Here is a 7,763-nt window from a genome sequence, read left to right as displayed (position 1 = left end):
AGTTTATCACTTTACAGGGACTTGACCAGAGTATATAACAGGAAGTAGAACTGCATGGTCACAGCACCCATGCACCTTCAAATTCACCAGCTGGCATAGGATCGCTGCAGGGTGGCTGGTCTGATCGCTACAGCCATCAGCAGGGCATGATGGGACCTGTGTCCACATCTTCACCAGCACTTGGTTTTCATCAGAGTGTTTAATTTTTGTCGACCTAAAGGAATGAAATGGCATCCGACTGTGGTTTCAGTTTGAATTTCTTCCTCTTCACTAGTACAGTTGAGCTGCTTTTCCTATGTTCATTCAACTGCTCAGGTTTCTTCTTCTCTGAACTGTCTGTTCATCAGCCTGGGCAGGAAGGTATGAATGCACGACTCCTCCTGAGAGGAGTAGTACTCCTCAGTACTATGGAGCGTAGGCATGTGGTGGGGACGACAGGCAGGGACTACCAGCACCCACTCCGCAGGGCAAGTGCCGTACAAGCCCACACGGAGAGTGGAGGCAATGGACAAGGGAAGGCGTTCTCGGGAAGCCAACCTTTACACTAATGTCTTGAAAATTCATGGCAGCCAAGTCTGCAGGGGCAAAGTGCAGTCTAAAGTGAGGAAAGAGTATCTGCAAAGCCATGGAGGAGAAAAGAAACTGCTATGTCCAAGAATGTAAAAACTAGCTCTAATTGGCTGGAACAGAGGCTACTCAAAGCAGACAAGTGACTAAGAAGGAGAAGGGGCAGCCAGACCTCGAAGGCTCTGTATTCTGTGCCTGTATTAAGTGCACGTCCTGGAGTCACAAGGGGTCATCTGAGGATCGTGACCCAGGTGTCAGGGTCACATAGGCACTCTGGGGTGCAGAGACGCGGGAGGAGGGCAGGGCCGGCGATTAGTGATGAAAGCAGTTAGGAGGCTATCACAGGACTGCTGAGAGTCCACACTAATGCAGTGGCAGAAAGGCCAAAAGGAGGAAATGAATTTAGTAGCTATCTAAACCAGGGAATCAATGGAACTTGATGACCTGTTTGAAGGATACTGTTGGGGTCTGAAGAATTCATAAATAGCATTTCCCATTTCCAACCCCAATTTCAGAACCAATTAGGACACAGAGATAGGTGTCAGGCAGATGAATACTGAAATATTAGCTTTATTACCAGTAAAGCCCATATAGCAGGATATGTCTCAGGCATGCAGCACAATGGGCTTACTAATACCAGGCATGAAAAAGGAACACACATCCTCCCAGGCATGGGCAGCTCCGGATTCCTGAGGGATACCCATGCCTGGGGGCCTGTCAACAAAATCGCAAACCCTCTGCAGGCAGGTTCATGCAAGCAATTGGGGGAGGAAGAGTCTGAGCCACTTACATTCAGTTCTTTCATCAAAATCATTCCTCCTCCAGGAAAGAATGTGTATAAGTGTGTGGAGGGGAAGGGCAGCCAGGAAAAGGGGCCTCACCAGAGGCCACTTCCAATTTTAGGAAAGAAGACCCCCCTTCTCCAACAGATCATCATCATCATCACCATATCTTGGCTTGGGAAGTAGCTATAGCACAGTAGGGTTGACCAGAATGGGTTCCAGGCCTCCTTTGGATAAGTATGCACAGTGCTAAAATATTCTCCACTCCCAAATCATGTGTGGTTTTAGAAACTGACATAGGAATGAGAGGAATGACTGGTGTGTGATTAGAACTTTGCCATACCTTGGGTAGTAATGGTAATGTTTAGAGGCAGACGTGGTTTCTCTGTAAAACAAACCAGCCTCAATACTATACTGTATGTTCACTAACTGGAATTTAAATAAATACTTGAAACCAGAAAAATAAAAGCAGGGGCGCCTGGGTGGCTCAGTGGGTTAAAGCCTCTGTCTTCGGCTCAGGTCATGATCGCAGGGTCCTGGGATCGAGCCCCACATCAAGCTCTCTGTTCAGTGGGGAACCTGCTTCCTCCTCTCTCTCTGTCTGCCTCTCTGCCTACTTGTGATCTCTCTGTCAAATAATGAAATAAAAATCTTAAAAAAAAAAAAAAAAAAGAAGAAGAAGAAGAAGAAGAAGAGGAAAAGAAAAGAAAAAGAAAAGCAAAAAACCAGAACAAAACAAAACAGGCCAGGCTCAGATGAGGCAGGAAAGAACATAGTGTTTCCCAGCTCAGTGACAATGGGACTTAGTCCTAAAACCTGCAAGGCCAAAATCATACCAGGTGGAGGAAATATTCCTTCTCCTTTGAGACTGAGCTGTGTTGTTTTTTGTTGTTTTTTTTTTTTTAAAGTGCTTACTTGGCAAGGTGACTTATTTCTTAAGGAGCCAAGTAAGAAAATCAGCCACAGAAACTTCTTGGTAGAGAACCATAACAGCATTCAGAGCACTCACACGGGCCCTCTGTACAGAATCAGAGCCACCCCCACTATCTTCCAGGGGCCTTTGGTGAATCCCGAGGCATTGGTCGTTGCTGCAATAGCAGGAAACCACCCCCTCCAAAAGGCAAAATTACTGCCTGAACCACACAGAATGTGGTTTGTGAGTGTGCCCAGCTCAGGGGTTTGAAAAAGGGGTGCACGTGGAATGGAGGCTGGAGAGAAAGTGGGGTGGATCAGAACATCCTCCTAGCAAAGCTCCAAGCCTGAAAGGGCCTCCCCACTTTCTGAAGTCTCTAGTAAGGTAAAACATGCAGCGAACCACTCTTCTGAGATTCCCTTGTCCCTTCCATAAAAATTTCATAAACTTGCCTAATAGGCTTGTGAGGTTTACAGATCAGAGACCAGAGCAGCAGGGAGACTCTAGGAAGTTGGAGGCTTCATCCACATTCACCCTCTGGCAGAACTCCCCCAGAGACAGGCTGGAAGGTGGGAACACTAAAGGAAAGGGGCAGGGTGGGGAAGATCCCCCGGTACTGGGGAACGCGGTGCTCCTTCGCAGCTTCCCATCACCCAGTTATGAAGGGAGGAACACACTTTGGGAGAAAGCAAAGGAGCACAGATACCCTAGGGTCACACATGAATGCCAAGGCAGCGTGCAATGCTCACGGCTCCCTCCTGGCTGGACACATCTGAGTTGAGGAGGAGGTAAGGTCAAAGGGAAGAGGAACAAGAAGGAACAGATCCTCCAAGTGCACGTAAGGCATTGAGTGAGACCGTGTTCCTGGACTTAAAGAAAAGAGAAACAGAAAAATGTTTGCAAATCTAAAATCCTGTATCTGCTAGATTGAAGACATAACCCTTTCTAGAACCTCATCCACTGAGTTTCTTCCAGAATTTTTTTCGGGGAAAAACTGGGGTCTTTGGGCCTTCCCTACTCCTCAAGATTTCTATAAACCTGACTCGAACCCTCCCCCAACCCTATTGCTCTGTGGAAATACAAAGTCTTCCTCATGATTTCTGCACATCTCCAGGTGGCCAGGTTCTCCCAGGGACTCTGCCTCCAAGCTCCTGCTGAAATCGATCTGTTTCCCATAACACCCACGAAGCATGAATTCAGACCCTTTTTGGATTCTACAACTGAGAACATGTGTGCGTTTAGCATGATTTACTGAAGATTTCAGTGAGGCAAAGATGGTTTATACCACAAGAATGCTCATCTTCTCAAATGGAACCAAGAGGGGCATCATTCTCACATCCAGCCGTAGCTATGCGACCAGGGGTTATTCCTGGCCCTGCCCCTTACCCAGCCCAGCTGCTCTTCAGCTCTTCATGCTGTTCTGTGTCCCCATCCTTCCTTCTTTTTTTTTTTTTTAAAGATTTTATTTATTTATTTGACAGACAAAGATCACATGTAGGCAGAGAGGCAGGTAGAGAGGGGAGGAAGCAGGCTCCCCGAGGAGCAGAGAGCCCGATGCGGGGCTCGATTCCAGAACCCTGGGATCATGACCGGAGCCGAAGGCAGAGGCCTTAACCCACTGAGCCACCCAGGTGTCCCTATAGTAATTTTTTTTTTTATATAAAATGAAAACCAAAAAAAAATGTATGACGAACAAAATATCAAAATACTAAATAAAGATATGCTCTTGTTGTTTGTTTACTACTCTGTGTCCTTTTACAATGGGAACACTAGTTCCCCCATCAGCCCACGCTTCCCAGGCAGTGGGGCCATTTGGTCTCCAACCGAGTGAATCTATGGGGGTAGACAGTGGTATAAGAACAGATTGGACAGGGGCGCCTGGGTGGCTCAGTGGGTTAAGCCGCTGCCTTCAGCTCAGGTCATGATCTCAGGGTCCTGGGATCGAGTCCCACATCGGGCTCTCTGCTCAGCAAGAAGCCTGCTTCCCTCTCTCTCTCTCTCTCTCTGCCTTCCTCTCCATCTACTTGTGATCTCTCTCTGTCAAATAAATAAATAAAATCTTTAAAAAAAAAAAAAGAAGAACAGATTGGACAACACAGGGTTTTATAGATAGTCATTTTTTTTTTTAACTGTAGAGCTATAGTAACTTTTCCTACTTGTCTCAAAATATGGAAGGATATCCCACTTGTCTCAAAATATGGGAGGCACACACTTGTCCTTTGGCCTCAGGCTCCAACACGCCTGATAGAATATGCCACTAGGGCTGCAGCTAAGGCAGTAATCTGCTTGCCTTGAAAGAGCAACAGGATATAGTGGGTTAAGAACTCGGGAGTCAAACAGACTGAGCAGAGGCCCAGCTTCTCATCCCACTTCCAGTGAGCGGGTGATCCATCTTCTCTCAAGGTCAGGGTTCTCCCGTGGAACACATAGGTAGTCACAGTGCCTGCTTCCCAGGGTCATTTGAGCGTTAGATAAGCTGTGGATCATCAAGTGTCCAATTAAACACCTTCCGTGTATTGTATAATATCTGGGACAGGCAAATAAGTTGATTGTGTTTTGTTGATTTATCTCCTAATCTAATGATTTGCCCATTCAATGAATGATGTTATTGGAAGAGGATCTTCTAAGCATACCCAAAAAATTGTTTATCAGTAATAAATGGTACTGTTACTTATTCTTTCCCTCCACGAGATTATCATTGGTCTTTTGAAGTCCACTTTGATGGGGCGCTGGGTGGCTCTGTCAGTTGGGTGTCTGGCTCTTGGTTTCAGCTCGGGTTATGAGCTCAAGGTCATGCACACCTGGGGGTCTGCTTGAGATTCTCACCCTTCCTCCACACCCGCCTCCCCTTCTGTCTTAAATAAAAAATCTTTTAAAAATAACAATAATAAAATCCAATTTGAGCAAACCCAACCCAAGACTGCAAAATAACAGTGAGCAGAGAAGCATCAACATATATACAAATCACTACCTGCCTAATAAAAACAATGGTTTACTTTGTATCTACCGTGTGCTTTATGTGAGCTGTTTAACAAACTTTAACCTTACACCAACCCAACAAAGTTTTGCAACTGACAGAAGGAACCCCAGAGAGGAGAAATAATGTCGATAGCATACTAATAACGATAGAAGGAAGATTTGATCATTGCTTTGCGTCAGCCTGTTCATGCACTAGGAATACTTCTTCTCTTATGTAATCCTCTTTTTCCCAGGGATTACCATCAAAGAGAGATGAAAACAATTATGTGATCATAGTTCTCAGAGGCTGAGGTGCATTTGTACCACTGCAGACCCATGTGTATTTCCCCTTGGGTAAAATTTTCTGACTACAAGAGACAACCTTAGGATCAAACCTTTGAATGTAACTGAAGAGTTGCTTAAGAGAGGTTAAGCCCAACTTCCTTTGTGTTCATCAAATGGGTTTCAAAGTAACAAAATTCACACTTTTCAACAAGCCCTGAGAAACTCAGGGCTGCTAATGGAAGCTCATCAGGAAGAAAAATAAGCTGAGAAAAATATCTCTTATCATTGCCTCAAAAGTAGGAAGGAGGCTAGGGACACATGCACATGAAAATATGTGAATAAACTCTGTAAATTCATTTGCGAACCAGGAGGTTTGAGCATTAGGGGCTGTTGATGGCCCAGATGTTGTCTCATTCTTTTTCTGCCACTCAATCTACTTGGAGCTTTTCTTTTCTTTCTTTCTTTTTTTTTTTTTTTTTTTTTTTCCTTTTAATGCTCTAACACTGATGATATTGTTTAAAATCAGCCTGGGACTAGAGACAAAAATGCAGATGCAGTTATGGAAGCATGAACAGCTGAAGCATGAAACTAATACGATCAAGAAAAGTAACAGAAAAATCCTAGAGGTTGGTTTACAAAAAAAAGAAGAAGAAGAAGAAGAAGAAGAAGAAGAAGAAGAAGAAGAAGAAGAAGAAGAAGAAGAAGAAGAAGAAGAAGAAGAAGAAGAAAGAAAGAAAGAAAGAAAGAAAGAAAGAAAGAAAGAAAGAAAGAAAGAAAGAAAGAAAGAAAGAAGAAAAAGAAGACAATGCTGAGGGGCGCCTGGGTGGCTCAGTGGTTTAGGCCGCTGCCTTCAGCTCAGGTCATGATCTCAGGGTCCTGGGATCGAGTCCCGCATCGGGCTCTCTGCTCAGCGGGGAGCCTGCTTCCCTCCCTCTCTCTGCCTGCCTCTCTGTCTACTTGTGATCTCCCTCTGTCAAATAAATAAATAAAATCTTTAAAAAAAAAAAAAAAGAAGAAGAAGAAGACAATGCTGAATCGGAATCTTTACTGCTGGGTAAATGAGCTGGAAGGACCATTGCTGGAGGGGAAGAAATAATTATTCACATCAGCATTAGCAGGGACATGGGTTAGCTGTGGGTAGTATAGCTTTCCTTTAAGGCACCCGGCCAGGGCAAGGAGAGAGCAGCCTGCTTTGCTGTGACTGCTCTTCATTTTTTCCCCACCACTCCTATGGTGTGGTCAGAGGGATTTCTAGGACCTGGTTCCAAGTCTGAGATCAGATTTGGAACAGAATTCTTGCTACCTTCTGAAATGCCACAAACCCAGCTGGAAGTCCTAAGCCACATTCTGCTTGCCATGAGTTACATCCTCAAAGCCTTCCAAGGCTGCTGGCCAAGGCTGTTCACAGAGAACGGAGGCCTCCTCACCAGGGCTGATATGAGGATGTGTTAGAAAATGCAGGACAGAGGACTTCCCTCCCATGGACTCAGGGGGATAAAGGCAGAACAAAATCACAGCCAGATGTTACTTTGCATTCTGGGCAAACTCCTAAAATGTGAGAGCATCAGGCAGCAAAATGGGCCCTGCAGACATCAGTAATGGGGTGAAGAAGAGGCACCAGGAGAAGTGAAGCAAAGGCAGTTCCCACGGCTTTATGTGCAGGTTCCAGAAGTTACTGCCAGCACACCGAGTCCAGCGTCACAGGTGAGTGCCCATGTGAATGCATTCTCCCCAGGCAGCCTCCCCATCGCACGCCTACAGGATTTCCTCCTACCTGGCTTCATCCAGCGCCCACGATACCTGTGGCATTGGAGCTCCGTCTTCCCCCCTTTAGGCTGTGCTGAGACCTGACTTCATTGAACCAGCTTGAAAGTAACAAGCAGTGGAAGGGACAGATCCTGAGAGCGAGCATCCCCTTTCAAGGATGTGCCCCAGGCAAGGTTCCCATGCAGCCTCCTGGGGGCTCCCACTGTTAACCAGGGAGGCTCTGAGGGAACCTGGGGATTTACTGGCCTCGGGTGCATCCCCCACATGTCCCCAGCCCAAGTTTCAGAGACCCACTTGTTCCTTCTCAGGGCCTTTACTCTGACTCAAGGGACCTGCCAAGGCTTTCCATTCAGCCTCAATGGTGGCTCTGTCTCCCCTGCACCCAGATCCTTACAATTCCACAGGCTTTCCCTGAAGCTAGACGCAATGACAGTCTCCTTCAGAGCTGTCACAGAGACCTCCTCTTTACAAAGCAGTTGTAATGAGTTGGA

This window comes from Lutra lutra, chromosome 9 (assembly GCF_902655055.1).
Source record: "Lutra lutra chromosome 9, mLutLut1.2, whole genome shotgun sequence".
NCBI lineage: Eukaryota > Metazoa > Chordata > Mammalia > Carnivora > Mustelidae > Lutra > Lutra lutra.
This window is presented reverse-complemented; position numbering follows the sequence as displayed.